This window comes from Haemaphysalis longicornis, unplaced genomic scaffold, assembly GCF_048455015.1.
Source record: "Haemaphysalis longicornis isolate Haplotype H1 unplaced genomic scaffold, Haemaphysalis longicornis Haplotype H1 scaffold_19, whole genome shotgun sequence".
In the NCBI taxonomy this organism is placed as follows: Eukaryota; Metazoa; Arthropoda; class Arachnida; order Ixodida; family Ixodidae; genus Haemaphysalis; species Haemaphysalis longicornis.
Window position 1 is genome coordinate 515,520 of NW_027526288.1, and position 18,172 is coordinate 533,691.

Below are 18,172 nucleotides of genomic sequence, written 5' to 3' on the forward strand. Positions count from 1 at the left end.
TTCCAAACCATAAAGAAGTACTGCTTTATTCTGGTCTGTTTGGCTAGATATATCAAATAATCTAAGATTTTGTAGCATATGGAATACAGGCAACTAAAACTACATCTAATCATTCGAAGAGTGAGGAGAAGGAATCTCTGGTAAACACCCAATTATCTCTTACCAAGAAATTCCGAAAAAGCGCAGTTTAAATTTTACGACACATATACTTATAAAGTACGGAGCACTACCTATGCGAGACAGGCCATGTGGTTTCATGCTTTATGCAGTCAATCAATGTTCAAGGTGAAATCCCCGCGCCAAAAGCCACGATCGAAGAAATGGGAACCGCGCTGATGTGCATCTTACTGGCGACGCAAAGGACACCTGGGTGAGAGGCCGGGTGATGCTGGGGGGCTGCGCAGAAACAGTGCGTGGTTGTTTCCTGTGCAAGCTTCCATAAAATCGGTTCGCAGCCGCAAACAATTCTGGCGCCTCCAAGTAGGCGGTGGGAACCTGCCTAAGAAAGAAAGCTGCGTGTAAGTACTTCATCTTTTCCTAATTTTTATGTCGTTTCAACTTTCCACTCCGGTTCTGCGTATAAGCTAACTTGCATTCAACTTTACTCCGGTAGCCTTATGCTGCTGTAGCAAAATCCCCAAATTCAGGCATGCCCAGGATTACTCGATTCGGTGTAGTCAAACGTGTACGCGATGATTCTCCTACAACGGCAGTTGACAGGTTTGCTCTGACATTTATCCTACAACAAGCTTGTTAGCTGGGCTAATTCCCTGCGCGCAAACAAGGTTGACATGACGACCGAGTTGTTCAACGCAGTGAGCGAATTAGACCGGATGTTCAGTTTTCTTTCTTCACACAGGCTTCGATATTAAATACGGTTAGCCCGTTGCGATTGATGCCTGAAAATGCTCTGGAGGAGTCGCGACGCAGGGGTCATGCCATTCGGTGGTGTTGCTTCGCCTGACATTCTTTTGGGTTCCACAGGAAGCGCTACTACGTTACCCTCGGCTTCTAAGAGCGTCTTCAAAATTACCACTTTGAGCTTTGGCGAGAATCACTGATATTTTGAATCGACAAGACAACCTTAAACGAATGGTGTTTCTCGTTGAAATAAATGATCAGTTACCCCGTCCCGGGAAAGATAAATTCCTAGTGCGCCCGGCCAAGCAAAAACCAAAAAGTGTCAGCCGGTATGCCGGCTACGGTGAAGGCACATGACAGCAGTGGCAATTAACCATCCAGTCTACTGTAATATAAAACTATATGGTCGGTGCAACCTGGGGTACCACTGCACTTTGCTGGGGTGTTCGCAAGGTTCTGAAACCGTCGAACGCGGGTGCAGTTAAAATTTGAGAGTAGACATGGGAGTGCCTGCCGATCCATACGGGCCTAACGCTCCGGTAAGATGTTCGCGCACTCATAGAGCATACTCATAAAACGCTTTATTAGCGCGATTGTCTTGTGCGGAAGTTTCATGACAGCATCTGGAAATATTTATTTTACACCCGCCGCGGTGGCTCAGTGGCTAAGGCGCTGCGCTGCTGAGCACGAGGTCGCGGGTTCGATTCCCGGCTGCGGCGGCCGCTTTTCTGATTGAGGCGAAAAGCAAAAACGCCCGTGTGTACGAGATTTCGGCGCATGATAAAGATCCCCAGGTGGTCAAAATTAATCCGGAGCCCTCCACTACGGCGCGCCTCCTCGCCTGCGTTGCGTAGGCGCGTTAAACCCCACAATCAATAAAATCAATCAAATATTTATTTTACGGGAATATACGTCAGAATGAAGCTCTGTCAAAGCAAGGGCTGCGATGGCGGGGCGAGTAGAAAATTCGGCGCTCCTGTGTGCGCAAACACCTCCTCCGGCGCAAATCGACACGCATGCGCAAAACAAAACATAATTGGAGAGGACTTAAAAGTAAGGGGTTAGATATTTGGCTGTTTTTTCCTCTCGCAATAGAGCGCACTCGCCGTAGCCACCGTAGCCGCGTTTACATGAATGCGACAGCAGCGCGTCACGTTTCCTAGCGCATTACCCGTGGTGCGATGGTGGCGCCATACGGTGTCGCACATAGAAGGGAAAGCAGCCTTTCTGGCGCTTCCGGGGCTTCTTGCCTGGCTGGTTCGCATTTTTCTCAACTCGCCTGGTTTGGCGTCATTCACCCGACAATGATACTTTTAAAGCCAAGGCTTGCTGTCCCGCAGCTTGGTGATCGCAGCACATCCGCAGCAAACTCCCTTCCGATAATTCCTAATGCGATGCGCTCGCGTTAATATGCACTTCGAAAGTCGAGATACGCGTCTCAATCCACCCCTGTCTGGCGCAATAATATGACGCGCTCTCCTAGCGCATTCGTCCCGTTTCCATGAATGCGATGCGATACGCGACTTGTCGCCGTCATGTAAGCCAGGCTACGGAAGCCCAGATCGAGACACCGGCAGGCAGGGGCGAACGGCGCTGCAGGAGAAGTGCCACCAGTCCATGCAAACACCTGCCTCGCGTTACTTTGATATGGATGGGCCACGTTTTCTGTGTACATACTTCCGAGGAGCAGGCAGCTTTAAAACAGCGACGCCGCGAGCACGAACGGAGATACAAAAAAGGTACCACAAATGTGACACGAACAATCAACGCATCATAAAGAAACACTGCATTACTCTATAGACACGTTGCTCTGATGTTTGCCTCGCAAGTAGCAGCGCCGTTCACTATGTCCTGGTAGTTCGGGGGGTCGTTTCTTGTAGGAAAGATGCTACGCATATAACGAGCTCGGTTCGTAGCATTCATATAACGTAAATGTCGGCGCCCTCTTCTAGGCAGCCCGGCCCGCGCCCTCTCCTAGGCAGCAACAGCAGGGATTATCACGAGTCACGAACAGTCACGAACAGGCGCGCACACTAAGAAGGCATCTAAGGTAACGTTATGATAACAAGGCCGACAACAACAAACAGTTTAAGTAGCGCAGACGAAAATATGTTGGCTTTTGATATTGTAGCCGACCAGTCAGATTGCAGATGATACAAATGGCAGGGAGGAATCGAGGCCTTTATCACGCCCGTCTACCTTTACACCATGTTTCACTGTCAACCCCATAGATCATCGGATCAACATGCTGTAGGCAGTGGGTGATTACGGGTCGGGGAATCGCCATTCCTTTACCGATGCCCTAGCGTACGGTACAGACAACTTTACTAAGACAAGTGCTGGGCTCACAGTTTTCTCTGTCCGGTGAAACGTGCCAATGGAATTATAAGCGGTAATGCAGGAGTAGAAACGTTACAATTTTGCTGTTTAACCACCCGTACGGAGTTAATGGGCGCACATTTTTGTCAGTCAATTGGAGAGGGAAATTGGAAATGTTTGAATGTGTTTACTGTGTTTCGCCGCTAGAGAAAAAGCGCCTCGTCTGCACGTGCTTTGCCTGCAATCATTTCTAGATATGTAACGTAGTTACTGCAGCAGACAACAGCGCAACCAAACGGTTACTACGAGTGGATCCGCCGAACATACTTTGAGGGGGCGCCAGCCCCTCACTCAATATGCACTCAGAGCGACGTACGCGTATGTTTGTTGTCGTAAAGCTGTCGACTGTAATGCACGTTTATGAATTTTATGCATCATGATCTCATTGCCCCGCAGAACAGTGGTTACGAATCAGCTACTCAATTCAATTCTTTCTTTTCTCAGTAGTTTCTGGGAAGCCTTCGGTGGCTGGAGATTTCAGCGATCCATGTGGGCTGTTGCGCCGCATAATTACGCGCCGCTTCACTCCATAGACCCGCACGGGACCTTTAGGATGCCTGAAGGACTTTCCAAGCATGACGAAGCGGTTCTTCACCGTGTGCGGCTAAATGTCGCTTACACCAATTACTTTCGATTCAAGACGAAACAGGCCGCTTCCCCCTTGTGCACTCTTTGTGACGTGCGCGAGGACCTGAACCACGTGCTATGTGAGTGTACGCGGTATAGAGCCGCCAGAACGTCCCTTTTAGTGTCCTTGGGTCTTCCGCTGTCTAGAGGCCTAACTCGCAGTGACGTGCTAGGCCCTTGGACGAACTCTCAACGAGCATCTCGAGCGACAAAAGCTCTACTGTCTTTCTTGCGAAGCACAGGACTTGACCAGTCTTTTTAAACAGGACTCTCTTAATGAGCACGTCATCTTCATCACAGTCATTATCATCATCTCTTCATCGATTTAATTTTTTTTATATACATCTGGTGTAGCAAGCTAGGCGCCTTGGCCAGGCTAACCTCACCAGTATCATTAAAGACTATTCTCTCTCTCTCTCGGTGGCTGAAAGCTGTTGTGCACAGCTTCACGGGGAGTCCTGCTCCTAATGCGTTTTTTGCTAGAAGCAGCGTAAAATTTCCGCTTCCTTGCGCCCTTTTTTCAACCGACTAAAGCATTTTTAGGCAAGTCAAAGAGGGCTTTATTCTAGGTGTCATGTGCACACACGCATCTGCACTCGCGCATCACTTATCACGGACATCTACGCGCGGCGGAGCAACGCTTCCCGGTGGCCGCCTGCCAACGCTCTGGTCTTTGATTCCACTTTCGCATGGCGCCACATATCTGAGAAAGCTGCTACGGTGAAGCTACGCTTGCAAGGAGCTGTGCGCAAAACTTTCTACGCTGTGTGGCAATTGTGATCAACGTAAATAATTAATCGTTGTTGCTTTTGAAGCGACTACTCATGCTGGCATTGCAACCTTTGAAGTTCAGAGCACTTTAGGGGCTCTCCTTGTCGTCGTTCCTCGCTGTCACAATATCAAACATCTGCCGGAAGCAGGGGGAGCAGCGAGATAATGACCAAGAATTGAAGCGCTAGGACAATGGGACAAGCGAGTCAACACACACGAGACACTACTTCCAACAGTTTTATTAGCAGACGAATACACCTATATATACACATGAACACTGGCCCACGTCATAGTACAGTTTTGTACGTCACACTCGAATAAAAAAATCACGCTCTTTCTTTGATAAAGCGACAGACGCAGTACACTCGTGGTCCGCTTTTGCTATCATGTTAGCTTCCAATATCTCTCGCGTAAGCTGGTTCTTATGCTTGGTAACAACTGCGCACTTCAATAACAGGGGCTTGCCACCATGCTGCTTGCCGAATGACGCAAGCCATCCCCCAGTGTCGTTCTTTACGTTATTGCTGTGTTCACGGAGATGATCATTGAAGCACCGCCTTCTTTGGCCGATATACCTTTTCTCACAGTCCAACGGAAGGCTGTAAACAACGCCTTCTGCGCAAGCTACAAAGCGGTTTTAGTGCTTTTTAAGTGCAATGCACTTTATAAGCGACCCCAAACCTTCCACCGCCGGCGGCGCCGTCCGTCCGCAGTCCTCCTATCCCCTAGCAACGGCGTGGAGCGGAGAGGAGCGTCGGTAGCAACGGCGCAGTGACGTCACTCACCACGTGACGACACGCCCCTCACCGCTCCTCGCGGCGCGACGGCGTGGGCCGCGCGCGTCCCTCTCCCTTCCCCGCGCCGTGACGTCACATACTCCACCTCCTCTCCCCGGCAGCTGCCGTGCGCCGCTGTGTGTCACTCTCCCTCCCCGCGCCGTGACGTCACGCACCCGCACCACCTCTCCCCTCGCTCGGCTGCAGCTGCCGTGCGCCGCTGTCCCTCTCCCCTTGCGCTCGCCTCCTCTCTCAGCCACCTGGCTCGGCGCGGCGTACCCCCCTATATATGCAGCGATAAACCGCCAGACCTCCGTGGGTCGGCTCGCGCGCGCTCTCTCGCTACAGTCTCCTGCTCGCTCTGCTCCAGTTTAGACCGTTCGCTGGCTGGGCGCCTCTCAAGGCGATGTCAGAATTACTACGCCGTGTACTCTCGGCGCAAGAAATGCATTCGCACTTTCTCACGATTCCCTTCGGGGAGGTGGGGGCAATTTTGTTGCACGTTGGTTTCGTGGGAAGGCTGGGGCCTGTCAGTCTGCATAGCTTGCCAAATTTGTTGGGAGCCGAAAAAACAACCCTTACTTTCGAACACCTAGACCTTTGACCGCTCGACCGTTGGGAGCAAAGACCCACGTAGAGGCCGTGGCAGAGTATTTGAAAAACAAGCGATTTATATAGCCATAACCGTTCGAAACTCCTCAACCGCTGGCGCTTGTCATACATATCCCGTTTTTTAGCGCAAAAAAAACTGCAGGTACATTTGAGGCAAAATCTGTAAATATAACCGGAAGCCCCCACATCCATTCAGTTAGGAACTCTCCTTGTGTTGGTTATTACGATGGGAAGCGAAAATGCGGCTGCTAAAAACGACGCGTTCCAAACTACTGATTAAGGCGCCGGCACGTCCGTGATCCCACTCGCGCTGAATCATCATCAGCAGCCTACAGAGCCAACACACGCTTCACTTGGGCTCGCTAAAACGTCTATTTGGTGTGGACCACGTCCTCTCTGGCTGACGAAATCACCACCAACGCCTTCGTAACGTCACGCGCTTCACGTCAAGCCCACCCGCTACGTCAGCGGGACGGCGGTACGTAGATTACAGCCACATAAAGCCCACCCCGCCGGAACCCACGCTAAGACTAGCGTTCCTAGTTCTAGCTAAGCCAACGCCGTCAGGGCTTCGGCCGGGCTCCAACTCCATCGCCATGGCATCGACGCCAGACCCCAACGCTACCATGGACTTCGATCCCAACAGCGGCAGAGCCATCCCAGCTCCCGGACCATGGCAGCAAATACTACGAGACCGCCACGCCCGCAAGCAGCCGCCAACAACGCCGGCAGCCGCACGTTGGACACCCGCGCGTACCGTCCCACGACCACAGCTCCCGGACTCCGACTACAAGATAATCTACAGACCGCAAGCCGGTTTTCGCGTAGCTTCGTGGAGCGATCGCCAAGTTTCCCAGGGCATCCAGCAGGCAAGCAACATACCCGAAGCTGCATTCTACGCTCGTGTCACTATCCAAACCCAAGCTGCCCAAAACCTAATCATTGCGAGCACCCCCGACGAAGCCTCCGCCCTTGCACTGAACGAGATTACCTCTATACAACTTGGGGCAACAACACAAGAAGTACTGCCATACCTGAAACCACTACCCGGCACGTCTCGAGGGGTAATAACGGGGCTCGATCCCAACACCACCAACGAGCAGCTCCCCTACATCCTATCAGCAAATGGCCCACGTATACTCCACGCCCGAATGCTCGGAACATCCACGTCAGCTCTAGTCACATTTGAGGGCGTTCACGTCCCATTCTACATCAAGGCGTATGGCCTATTAACCCGTTGTCGCCCTTACCGCCAGACCATACAGTGCTGTACACTCTGCGGTGAACTTGGACACCGACGAGATGTCTGCCCGAATCCCGACGTCGCCATCTGCCAGCGATGCCACGCGCCTGACCCCCAGCCAGACCATGACTGCAAACCCATGTGTCAGCTCTGCGGACTAGATCACCTCACGGCCAGCAGAGAGTGCAAAAAGAAACTACGACCGCCGCCACCCACCGCCCAACTACGGCACAAATTCCCCAACCAGAACAGCCATCGACCTGCACCTACTTACGATGCCAGCCAGCACCAAAGGCAGACTGCCAACCAAACGAACACCACCCCCATAAGTAAGCTGGTCGGCCATTGTTGCACCACCACTCACTGCTCGTGCATCTTTTCCCCCCCTCCCCACACCCGCTGCGCCTGCCGCACCCACTATTACACCACCCCCCGACACCCTTATCAAGACGCTTCAAGCAGAAAATGCACAGCTGAAACAACAGCTCGAACAGACAGCACAACGCACCGCAACCCTTGAAAATCGCATCGAGCAGCTCCTAGCTCAAATGCAACAAATCACTCGGCAGCAATCACTAAGCACCCCAACTCCCCCAGCCGACACAAACCCAGAAACAGGATCCTTGACCTCAGGCGCCTCAGTCGCCAGCAGAAGCTTAGAGCCCTTCTCCGCCATCCCACACGCTGCTACACCCGCATCAGTCGATATCAGCCACTTAGAGCGCCTCATACGCGGCATTGGCGAACGCCTCGACGAACGCCTTAATAACCTGGATCACAGGCTACACTTGCTGGAGGAAACTAAGAAGGCCAAAAAAGCACGCAAGAAGCCCATGAGGCGGCATTTACCCCACGAACTGGGCGACACATCATCGACCCTCCAATCCGACCATGACATGTAACAGAAAAGGCAACCCCCCATCCACGCTCACCCTGTGGCAATGGAACTGTCGGTCCTACCGCAACAAGCAGTCTACACTTACCCACTACACGCAACAGCACAAACCCGACGTCATCGCATTGCAAGAAACAGATTCTGACACTGTTACTCTGCGCGGCTACAACACACATGTCACCGGCCTTGGCTCACGCACCGCTATCCTGGTACAGTCAACCCAAACGGCCCAATCTCACACTTTGCCAACTCAGATCGACTATGAATTTGTAGAAATTATTCCACGCAAGAAAAGTCAAGCAAGTCTATTTGTACTTAACGTATACAGCCCCCCAAACAAACCCCTTACCGGCATCGACAAACTCTTTAAAACCGTCCGGCAGCGCACGCGCGGACAAAAATTAATCGTCCTTGGCGACTTCAATGCCCAACATACGGCGTGGGGATACCTAAAAGATACCAAGAAAGGCAAAACACTATATGATGCAACACTTCAGAACCTTCTGCATCTGTGCAACACTCCAGATCTCCCAACAAGAATTGGCAACAGCATCTCCCGAGACACCACCCCTGACCTCACCTTCACATATAATATCAAGAGCGCCACGTGGACGCGACTTGACGAAACACTCGGAAGCGATCACCATATTATAAAACTGGAAGTTGCGTACGCAAGACCCGCTAATCAACGCATCGGCACCGCCAGACTCACTAATTGGAAAGACTTTCGAGACGACACCCCTGCGGACTCCATCACTAATCTAGATGACTGGGTCCAACTGTTACTTGACACGGCCAAGAAGCACACAAAAGAAATTGCTCTAACCGAAGAAATCCCAGCCACTGACGCACACCTGCTCCATCTTTGGGATGCCCGACAAGGCCTGCTTCGAAGGTGGAAAAGGAACAGAACAAATAAGAAACTTCGCATCCGCATCGCTCAAATCACAGCAGAGGCAGATGCGTACGCTAAACAACTTAGCCAACAAAACTGGGCTGAGTTCTGCAACCAACTTCAAGGCACGCTCGGCACCCGCCGCACCTGGCACTTACTCCGATCTTTATTAGGCAGCAAGGAATCCAAATCCACCACCCAACACCATCTGAAGCGCCTGATACATAATTACCAGGGTACATAATCCGATTTATTGCGAGAGCTTCAGCAACCGCTTCAAGCACCCATTTCCGCTACTACTCTGACACTTCCGTCATATACGGGAAAACCCAATCCAGACATGGACGCACCTTTTACTATGGCGGAAATCGAAGCAGCCGTTCACCATCTAACCCGCAACACAGCCCCAGGAAAAGACCGGATTCCTAACAAGCTCCTCCGCAACCTTGATTACGTTGCCCTTGAAAAGCTTTTGGACTTTATCAACTCCCATTGGCAGGCTGGAACCCTCCCCCCACACTGGAAGCACGCCGAAATCACCCTCATACCCAAGCCCAACAAACCACTCATTACAAAGAACCTCCGCCCCATCTCTCTCACTTCATGTGTCGGAAAACTGTTTGAGCACATGGTGCACAACAGACTATCACCCCACATCGAAGAGAACGGGTACTTCCCACATACAATGTACGGCTTCCGCCCCCACTTATCGGCCCAGGACATCCTACTTCAAATTAAAGACGACGTTCTAGACACCCTGAACAATCAGAGTAAAAAATCAATCCTAGCCCTAGATATCAAAGGGGCATTTGATAACGTAACGCATCATGCTATCTTGCAAGGTCTTGCCTCTACCAACTGCGGCGAACGTACATTTTCCTACATCGCTTGCTTTCTGACCAACCGCACGGCAACGATAGGCATTGGGAATCTCCGTTCTGACCCATTTGCAATGGCGCCCAAGGGAACCCCACAAGGGTCCGTCGTTTCACCATTGCTATTCAACTTAGCTATGAAAGATTTGCCGCCGCTCCTCGCAGCAATCCCCAATTTACGTCATGCACTTTACGCTGACGACCTCACCTTGTGGGTCCCCACCGGCTGCACCGGCGCCCAACAAGACGCACTTCAGGAAGCAATACACGTCACTCAAACATACCTCCGAGCTCGTGGACTGGAATGCGCCCCAGAGAAGTCCGCCCTCCTCACGCTCTGTGCCCGCACTTACAAAAAACGAACGGACCCAATCCCCGATCCGGAATTAACGATCAACAACCTCGCAGTACCCACAGTTCCCCACCTTCGCATACTAGGTCTCAACATACCCAAAAATGGAAGCGGCTCTCAAACCTTACCTGCATTAAAACGCACCCTCACACAACTAACGCACCTCGTACGACGCATCGCCCACCGCCGCTACGGCCTTCAGGATAAGGACACTCTGAGAATAACTCAAGCAATACTGATCAGTCGTCTGAATTACGGCACACCATACCTGGCTCTCAAATCCGTCGAAAAAGAAAAACTCAATACTTTTATTCGCCAAGCCTACAAACTCGCCCTTGGCCTACCCCCCTCAACATCCACGCGCAATTTGCTCCAACTAGGGGTACACAACACTTTGGAAGAATTGCACGAGGCTCATCGCTGTTCCCAGATCACCCGTCTCAAGCTGACACCTACCGGAAGAGACACCCTTACACGCCTTGGACACCCGGTACCGCCCAAAGAAGACCAGCCCCAACGTGTCCCCCTCCACATCCGTGAACACATTCGTGTAGCTCCCGTACCGCGAAATATGCACCCCCTTTACAACAAAGCACGCCGCAAAGCACGGGTCGATGCAGTTACGAAGAAGCACGCCGGGAACCCTACGACACGCTACACGGACGCTGCACGCTACACCCGCAAACCCGCTTACGCAGTCACGGTTATAGACCACCAGGGAACCGAGGTCACAGCCGCCACAATATCCACCACCTCTACAAACGCCGCTGAGGAAATCGCCATCGCCCTAGCAGCCACAACACATAGCGAATACGTTACAGTCATTACGGACTCGCAAGTAGCATGCCGCAACTACCAGCTCGGCCGCATATCACCCTTCGCCCTCAAGATCCTGAATGCCATCCCGCAGCTACCCGACATTCATATCGTTTGGGCCCCTGGACACGAGTCTCTCGACGGAAATGAGGCGGCACACGCCGCTGCCCGCGTACACACCCTCCGGGCCATTTCTGAAGAGAGCCAAGACACGGAGAAGGCCCCCCACACACTGAATGGCTACGCGGACATTCTCGCTCACTTCAGACACGAGCGCCAGCAGTTCCCTCCACCCAACTCCCACCTTTCCAGAGCCGAAGCGACCACACTCCGCCGGCTACAGACCAACTCCTACCCGCACTGTACCCTCCTCCACCATATCTACCCCACCCAGTATTATAGTACCTGCAACTTTTGCCCCCAACCAGGCACCCTGTACCATCTGGTCTGGGAGTGCCAACAATCCCCATCCCTCACACCCAACCCCCGTCCCACGTACGAGCAGTGGGTGGACCGGCTGTCCAGCTCGGACCTCTCGACCCAGCGCATGCTGATAGAGAGGGCACGAGCAGCCAGCAAGGACCAGGGCGTCCCGGACTAGCGGACGCCCCCCACCGGTGATGCTCTCACCATCCTGCACCATTAAGCTCCAAATAAAGATGTTTATCCTCTCTCTCTCTCCCACTCGCGCTGTTCTAGGCGGGGGGTGGGGCAGGAGGATGGGGCGCGATTACTGCAAAGGCGGGAAATTTGATTTGTATATAACAAACCACCGTTCAATTCATAAGGAGAGGAGGGACACAGGCAGGCAAATAGCGTGCTAGCTGGTAGCAGTGATCGGATAACTGCGCCAAAACCCATTATGGTGGATCACTGCTCTGTATTTCAGAAAGCTTTTACGCTGAGAGGAGGGGCTTTACTTATTTTTTGCAAGCAGGTATAGTTGAAGAAAACGTTTCGCTAATCAATTGAGACACATGAGCCGATATTGTCATTAGGGATTAAAGTTACTTCCAAAGCAATTCTAGAAGGTTTTCACGAATGAACTTCGTGATTTTTATTTTTAGAATGGTGTTTATTGTTGAACAGAGTTTAGAACTCTCTTTAGGTTCTGCACTCGAGCACCTTTGAGGTCAAAATTCAAATAAAATTGTCGGAGCATCAGATAGCTATTCGTTTTTGTGGCTGTATGGAACCCATTCCTTCCCTTTTAGCCAACTTTCCCACATAGTAACATGTTGTGGCCGCTTCCCTCTTCCCCTCAAAGGTTCTCAACGAGCACGAAATACAGCCTTGTTTAATAAGGCACCATAAAAAATATCAACGTGTTGCGGGCATAATTTCGTATAGGCTAGGGATCTTATGCCCTTGTATGCGTTTAAAACTTTTGTATCCTAGTTAGCTTCTAAGTAGCCAACTACGTATGGGCGGTTTATTGCAATCAACTGTTTCGTTGCTTTTTGTCGTCTTGGTGTAAGTACATTTGCATCATTGTAGTGATCAAGTGCTTGTACTGCACGAAATACATATTTTTTTGCGCACCCACAGGCCGCTGCGTGGTTAGTTCGTTCTCATGATTGTTTTCATTCTTCTTTCCTTCGTAGTTTTGTTGATGTATTGTTAATTATGTTTTCTCTGTGTGCGGGAGAGGCACGGAATGCCTGTTATTGAGTTCCTTAGTTAATGTTATATTCATTACGGTATGTTTAATTGTTCATTTCGAAAATGTCATTGCAGCAATGACGTTTCTGAAATGCCGTTGCACCAAATGCTTTCATTTTTCCTTGTTCCGTCTTTTTGGTTTTTATTATTTTTTTAGACCTATTGTCTGTTTTAACAGTTTTTTAACGACTAAGTGTGTTGGCTCTAAATTATGCATTCACGATCCCCACGAGCCACTCTCACTTTTCTGCAAAATATTCAGGAAGTTTAAAACCTCGCTTTGACCAATTCACCCGCCCGCCACAGTGTCTCTGAAAGAGGCTACGAAGTGGTTTGTGCACATTGCGGGATTTCTAAGGCACATTCTAGACTGGAGCCTCTGGCTCATGTTTCGGCTACTATCGCTACGTTTATGCGAATTTATTCAGTAGAAAAATCAACTCGAAAGTATTTTCCGCCTCTCCACGTCCTCGTTGCCGATTTCCTAGGACGCTTCGTATGGCGTCAAAACGAAATGTCTTAGCTTGACTGCGCTACTGCACGCATCGCCGATCCTCCGACAGAATCGGTCGGCCCTCCTTTTAGTCGGCCGGCCGCTGGCAGATAGTCGCAATACGTCCGTCATATGTTTCAAAGAAGGCCCGACGCGTTTGGACCTGGAATAGTGTGGCTTTAGTTTGCTAGTTCGTAAACTGTATAAAGCTCTCAGTCCAAGTCGCCCTACACGAGCGCACATGGGACGCTTGGCTGACTAATGCGCTGGTAGAAACATGTAAGGAAAATAGGCGGGAGACGAGGCAGCTAAGTTAAAATAGGTACTAAAGAATTACGATCAACCAAACGTTTTATCGTACAGCGTACACCAATGTTTTGGGAAGCTCTTTCAGCGCTGGGTGAACGATCACAACGGTCAGGAGCACGACAACACATCAAATGATTGTCTGCCTCAGGAATGTAACCGTAGATGAGATATTTGATGAAATTGGGGCGACGCATACTGTACCGGCGATGTTCAAGAAATAGACGTCTTAGCGGCTTGGAATGCTAAACTAAGTACAAATGTAAACAGGCTATAACATTGTATAGGTTCTATTCTCCGTAACAACGGACGCTAATGGCCGAGGGGTTTCAAGCCCCAGGAATATTGTTTTGGAATTCGTAAGCCCGAATCGCCGTTGGTGCATGTTTTCTTTTTCTGAGCTGGTTTCTTTTAGGGGAATATTTACTGTACTTAACTCACCATTTTTGCGCAGTAACATTCATTGCTCCACGAGGGAGTTCGCAGAACACGTGCAGAGCCACAGTGACACGCTGACGAGTCCTTGTTTTCATAAAGTTCCCATAAGCACAACTGCTTGAGGGCAAAGTTCCCAAACAGTCGACCCTTGCCTGGCGCGAACACGCCTCTTACGACCACTGGTCGGCAAAACGGAAAGAACTCACTCAGACTTAATTACAATTGTTTTCCTTCACGCTGTACAGAATCAAACTGTCTTAAAAAGCTAGGCTGTTTTCAAAATCACACGTACTCACTCATCACATACTTATTCGTAATTGTACTCGCGTTTACTCACTCACTTGTCCTCGCGAGTATTCTTACTCAATCTGTACTCATGGGTAATCGTATTAAATCCGTACGCAGGCGTACTCAACTTGTATTACTCACGAATACTCCTATTATCTGTGCTGTTAGCTAGCTCGTCGCTCGAATGAAGGACTACATAGAAAAATATAAAATGTTTGATTAGAAAAGCTGAGGTTGCATATAGATCAGGACAGAACAAAGGGAAGAGAACGTCTGACGCAACACGCTGTCGTAGGGCGACACTATGCGAAGGCACGTACACTTGAGAGAGCGAAACGGAACGTAAGCCGTCGCGTTGTGTTTGGCGTCAACTCTTGTACTCAGGAATAAAACAACGAAACCTGGGCCGCATCGGGCTCACGAGGAGCTCGGGACTTTTTGGTGTGGCCGGGGCCGTAAATTGAGGTTTTATGCGTGTGTTTGGGTGGCAGATTTCGTCGTTCGTTTTCGTTTCTGGGCGCGCAGATATTCCCAGATTGTGCTCCCAATCCGAGTTGCGCCTGCCCCCAGACACAATTAAGTGTTCGCGTAGATTGACCTCCGTTTGTATCTAGATCACTGTCCGCTTATTCACAGATGCTCGATGCTGGCGTTTTTTTTTTAAATTCGGAGCATTTCTTAAGCCTGCCTGGTCCTGCGTCATTGATGGCGGCACCGTCCATACGCTCACTGCGCATGCGCAACTCTCCTCCTTACACCCACAGCTCCACAATACTACATTATGAAAAAATTGGGCCCATCTCCCCGCGAGGGGGACTCGAGTAAATACGTCGCATAAGGGGTGGGTGTATTGCGTTAACGTTTAGTGTTTGGGGAGTTGGTGGTAGTGAATGCGTTGTATCAGCAGCTTCTTGACGTAGTTTGAATGTGTCAAGGATATAAGGCGCGTTCGTAGCCTCCCATTCTGTGTCGGCTTTGTGGCGCAGTGGGTAGAGCACCGTGTACATTGCGTTCCGCCCGCAGGGTTGAGGGATCGAAACCAGGCGCCGGATAGTATTTATTTTATATAGTGTAGGGGGTGGGGTGCGGACTACGACTACGGATGTCAACGCGGTTGACATCGTGAGTTACTGAAATGCTCTGCATTTAAAAAAGAAATAGTTACTGGCGCCAGGTCTCGATCCCACGACTCTCTGGCCGCAACGGGAGGTACGCGGTGACCTTCCCACTACGCTACAAATCCGGGACAGGAGCAAGTGCTACGATCGTGCCTTGTGTCCTTGACTCATTCAAACTACGTCAAGAAGCTACTGATACAACGAAGGCACGCGAAGCTGAACGTCAACGGAAACGACGAACTGAAAACTTTAGAGGGGGATGCTGAATTTCCCGTGGGAAAAGCTGTGGCGGGAAGCGCCACGCGCCTTGCAGCTCAACCAGCCCCGTCCGCAGCGTCTCTGATGCTGATTGTGGCAGGATGCCCCTAGGGATTGGCCAACCAAAGAATCCATCACGAGATAGGTTCGCGTTCCACCACCGTCATCATCTTCCCGTAGGGGAACCGCCGAAGAAGAAGAAGAACGAGACGACAAAGCCGCGAAGAGGAGGGCGTGTACATTGCTCTCAGCCGGTGCACCAATGTCAACAACCTTTACCTCACCAAAGCTGACGGAGACTACCGATTCTACCACAGAGACAACATCGACAAGAACATGATGGACGAGTTTTGGCGCCTCGAGAAGCACCGCCTACTCACCGTAACACAACAGCACTTGCTTGCCTTTGCCACCGGTGTGAACCCGGACCCGGAATTCCCTCTGGCGCTAGTAAAAACCAGATCACTCAACATAACGGCAACACAATGGAACCACACGGAACCGCCACGATGCTTCGCATCCTCATCAGGGTTCCCCACGGGAAGATGGCGTAATTTTTTGTTGTTGTTGTTCCGGACACTAGAAACTTCATTAAGAGGGCACTGTTTTCGATGAGGTACGGTGAATTTCAAATTGGCCTGATTTTATTAAGTGTGTGCCGTGGGATTCACTTCGTCGGACCTGAACTTGACAGCGTTTACGTCGTTGCGTTAGTCGCGACGCTTCCGTCGGTGATTGTGTTCGTGTAGATCATTGCGTTCTTGATGCATGTGGGAGCGTAGACGTCCGTTTTCTTTGGAAGCGAGCTGCTGGGTTTCCATAAATGGCTTATCTGAGCGCTTTGAGGACGCTGCATTAATTGAGATACGCGTTGAGTATGGTGCGGGAACCGTTTAGCTTTTCGTTTAGCGTGTGGTAGCATGGCATTGTCCTAGGGTGGTTTGGCTGATCGGTCAAAGTAGTTGCGGCTGCACATTTGCTGTCACCGTGGTTTCCTCGGTGCTGAAACCGTTGTGGTGTGAAAGCGGGCGTAATTCGTCTCGTCCGTTCGGTCCCACATGCCTTGGCGTCGCAAGTGTGACTTCATCGTTAGGGCATTCGATGCCTTCGTCTAGATCGGGTTCATTCGTTGCCGTTCTTGCCGTTTGCGTTTCGTTGCTCAAGCTCTCGTCTCTTTCCCGTTGTTTTGAGAATGCTAAATTCGGTATCTCCCGTACAAGCAGGCTCGAAAGCGTTCAGTTCGTCCTGACTCCGCTTGCTTGCGGTTGCGTCCTCTTGTACGAAATGGTGTTTGTCAGGTGAGTCTCGATTGGAGCAGCGGGCGCCGGGGATCTTGTTCGTTTTGGCTCGGACGTGCCGCATGTGCTGGCCGTATCGCTGCTCGCTGACAGACCTACCTGCCCGAGATTCGTTCGCTGGACTGGGGCTGGAGCAATGGGTGCAGAACAGCTCGTACGTCCAGTACGGTTGAACCGCGTGCGCTGGCTCAGTTTTTAAGCTGATTTCTTTGGTTGTGACATTCACTGGCAAAGTCCGGATAGCGAAGCTGTAGCGGAGGCTGTCGCGAATAGCGGTCTCTTTCGTGTGTGCTGGCTTGATCGCGTTCCGTGCGCTGTGCATTTCGTCAACCGTGGTCAGCTCTGCCGGTCAGGTTTGGATGTCTTTCGTCATTTCTGGGGGGTTTCTTGAGCTGCGCGTCTCGTTTACCCTGGGAAACTCCCCGCTCCTTCATGTGCTGTCGTTCACCACGTATGGTGCGTTTCGTGCGGTGTGCGTCTCGCTCGCTGTTTCCATGTCCATCAATCCGGATGCGATATCGTTGGTTGCGTGGACCGGGGCGGGGACAGCACGCACGCAAAATCTACGTACTGGCGTCATTCCTTCCGAGCTCTTGATGTTCGGTTCGTGTACGTCTGGATGGGAAACGCGTGTACCAAGCACGTGGTGCCTCCTGGCTCGTGCGCGCTGTGTATGTTGCGCGTCTCGTTGCTCGTTGCCGGAATGACCTGCGCGTGGGCGATGTAGCTCCTCGACTGGCCCGGTCGGTGTGAGAGCAGCTTGCATTCGTGACCCCGCCGGAATTGCCCTGAGCTTAACTTGCATTTCCGTAATCATGGCGATTACGTGGGAGAGGTCCGGTGAGCAAGCATGCGCAGTTTTGCATGCGTAGTCTCGTTCGTATGCATGCCGTCGAGCATGCTGCCTGTGTCCGGATCTCGTGCAGTTCACGCATAGTGCCCGTTATGGTACTGAAGTGTAGACTGAAGCGTTACCTTGCATGTAGCCGCAAGCGCCGGAGGTAAAAACTAGAGAAGAAAATTCGTGTGATGCAATAAACACGGCTACTTTAAAAACTGGTGAGGAAATGTACCGTGCTTGCCCTGTGCTCTGATCTGTTGAAATTATGACTGGGAACGAAACTTTGCACGAGCGAAATTTTGTTTTTAGACACTAGAGTATGAAGTACAAGCTTCGGCCCAAACGAAACACTGGAGTTGCACTCTGGT

The 18,172-nt window shown here is 51.0% G+C and overlaps 1 protein-coding gene across 1 annotated transcript in view; it reads left to right on the forward strand.

Annotated features, from left to right (window-relative positions):
* Window positions 1-315: 315 nt before the first annotated feature.
* LOC144166730 (uncharacterized) overlaps window positions 316-18,172 on the forward strand; it is a 36,133-nt gene continuing 18,276 nt past the window's right edge. The window contains exon 1 of the mRNA XM_077696232.1: window positions 316-518. The gene's annotated coding sequence lies outside the window, so the exon portion shown is untranslated. The remainder of the gene's footprint in view (window positions 519-18,172) is intronic.